This window comes from Schistocerca cancellata, unplaced genomic scaffold (genome assembly GCF_023864275.1).
Source record: "Schistocerca cancellata isolate TAMUIC-IGC-003103 unplaced genomic scaffold, iqSchCanc2.1 HiC_scaffold_1030, whole genome shotgun sequence".
Taxonomy (NCBI): Eukaryota; Metazoa; Arthropoda; class Insecta; order Orthoptera; family Acrididae; genus Schistocerca; species Schistocerca cancellata.
In genome coordinates, this window is record NW_026047032.1 from 12,501 (window position 1) to 15,000 (window position 2,500).

The window sequence follows — 2,500 nt, forward strand, 5'->3', positions numbered from 1 at the left end:
TGCACCTTAACCTAACGCAATTTGCACCGCAATGTAACGCAATTTGCACCGCAATGTAATGCAATTTGTACCGCAATCTACCCCAAGTTGTACCGCAATCTACCCCAAGTTGTACCGCAATCTACCCCAAGTTGTACCGCAATCTACCCCAAGTTGTACCGCAATCTACCCCAAGTTGTACCGCAATCTACCCCAAGTTGTACCGCAATCTACCCCAAGTTGTACCGCAATCTACCCCAAGTTGTACCGCAATCTACCCCAAGTTGTACCGCAATCTACCCCAAGTTGTACCGCAATCTACCCCAAGTTGTGCCGCAATCTACCCCAAGTTGTGCCGCAATCTACCCCAAGTTGTGCCGCAATCTACCCCAAGTTGTGCCGCAATCTACCCCAAGTTGTGCCGCAATCTACCCCAAGTTGTGCCGCAATCTACCCCACGTTGTGCCTTAACCTAACCCACGTTGTGCCTTAACCTAACCCACGTTGTGCCTTAACATAACCCACGTTGTGCCTTAACATAACCCACGTTGTGCCTTAACCTAACCCACGTTGTGCCTTAACCTGCTCTGTAAATGGCATATGACACGTTACATTAATGTATTGTTGTCCAACCGCAACCCGCTCAGAATGTTGTGTACACAGCTACGTGTCATCTCCCCATAACAGCTGTATTGCAGTGTGGTACGCCATAGAGACGTGTGGGAGTAATGGACGCAGTGGATGGCGATCAGCATGAGCCGTCTGTTCATGTAGTGGCGCGTGTATGCAGACATAGTAGTCTCTTCTCACACAATGTGATAGCACGGTGTCCCGCGTTCCACATCTGCGACATGCTACAGAGGCCGGTTGACAGTTCGTCGCGCAATGGACATCGCATACGTACGGGGGCACCTTCCACGTGCCCTCTAGTCGGGCACATTTTGTTGCGTGGATGTGAGCGGATGTAGTGTGTCTTGACACCTGACAGGCAGGCATGCAATAATAGTTGACTTTGCAAACGGGGATGGACGTGGACGTGTACGTTTACTGGTGACGTTACGCAAATGAACAACTGGTAACCCGTTGTGGTGCGGTTGATCTTGCTGGAGGTACATCTGTGAGGGCAACGATCGGTACAGCTATGACGCGGTTGTGTCAGCGATACCCACCACACCAATGAACGTGAATGTGGATCTGGGTGTGAAGCGATACGCGGCTGTGGGTGGGTGGGACTGTCCCCGGCCGGTGAGGGGGGGGCCGCCCGGCGTGCTGGCCGCGCGGTGCGTGGGCGCACGCGCTACAGCCGGCTGGTGGGGGCGCCCAGTGGCAGGCGCGCCGGCCGACGGACGCGGCAGGCGGCGCAGCTGCGCGCCGGGGCACCCTGCGCGCGGCGCCGTGCAGCCAAAGTGGGTCCTCGCCGGCCCGGTGCGAAGCGCGGTGGACATCTGCAGTGTGCTGGTCCGATTGAGGACTGTGTGCGTTGAGGATGCGCCGCCGCCCGGCACTCGGCGCCGCGACGCCGTCTGCTGCTCGGTCGCCCCAGTGGTTCTCGCTGGTGGTTTGTATCGCAGTTGTGCAGACGTGTTGGCACGTGCGCTGTGCTGGGAGAGTTCGCTTCGGCACCCACGTGGGGCCTTTGCCCTTCTGTGGCGCTGGCGTTGGAGCTGCCGGTCACCGTAGGTGGCGCGTGTTGTCTCCCGCCGGCAATGCCACGACAGCACGCTCCCGGGCCTCTGTCGGCAGCGGCAAGCTCAGTTGGGAGCACGGGTGGTCGCACCTAAAGCGTCTACTCGCCTAACTCCGGGCGATTGCGCCTCTCTCGAACCCGACCAAGTACTTAGGACGGCGCTGCGCGCCGCCGGGACCTGAGAGGGTTTCGAGGTGTATTGTGCAGGGGAGCTCAGCCTCCTCCTGTTTGCAGAATAATTGAGCGGACGCTTGCGTGTTCGCGCGGGCCCCCGGGACACACTCCCGGGCGGCCGGCTGCTCAGCTCTAGTTGACGCAGCTCCCTGGTTGATCCTGCCAGTAGTCATATGCTTGTCTCAAAGATTAAGCCATGCATGTCTCAGTACAAGCCGCATTAAGGTGAAACCGCGAATGGCTCATTAAATCAGTTATGGTTCCTTAGATCGTACCCACGTTACTTGGATAACTGTGGTAATTCTAGAGCTAATACATGCAAACAGAGTCCCGACCAGAGATGGAAGGGACGCTTTTATTAGATCAAAACCAATCGGTCGGCTCGTCCGGTCCGTTTGCCTTGGTGACTCTGAATAACTTTGGGCTGATCGCACGGTCCTCGTACCGGCGACGCATCTTTCAAATGTCTGCCTTATCAACTGTCGATGGTAGGTTCTGCGCCTACCATGGTTGTAACGGGTAACGGGGAATCAGGGTTCGATTCCGGAGAGGGAGCCTGAGAAACGGCTACCACATCCAAGGAAGGCAGCAGGCGCGCAAATTACCCACTCCCGGCACGGGGAGGTAGTGACGAAAAATAACGATACGGGACTCATCCGA

At 56.9% G+C, this 2,500-nt stretch overlaps 1 non-coding gene across 1 annotated transcript in view; it reads left to right on the forward strand.

Annotated features, from left to right (window-relative positions):
- The first annotated feature begins 1,986 nt into the window (after positions 1 to 1,986).
- Positions 1,987 to 2,500, forward strand: part of LOC126151060 (small subunit ribosomal RNA) — a 1,909-nt gene continuing 1,395 nt past the window's right edge. Inside the window, exon 1 of the ribosomal RNA XR_007531796.1 lies at positions 1,987 to 2,500. This exon is cut by the window's right edge and continues 1,395 nt beyond it. This is a non-coding gene — a ribosomal RNA (small subunit ribosomal RNA).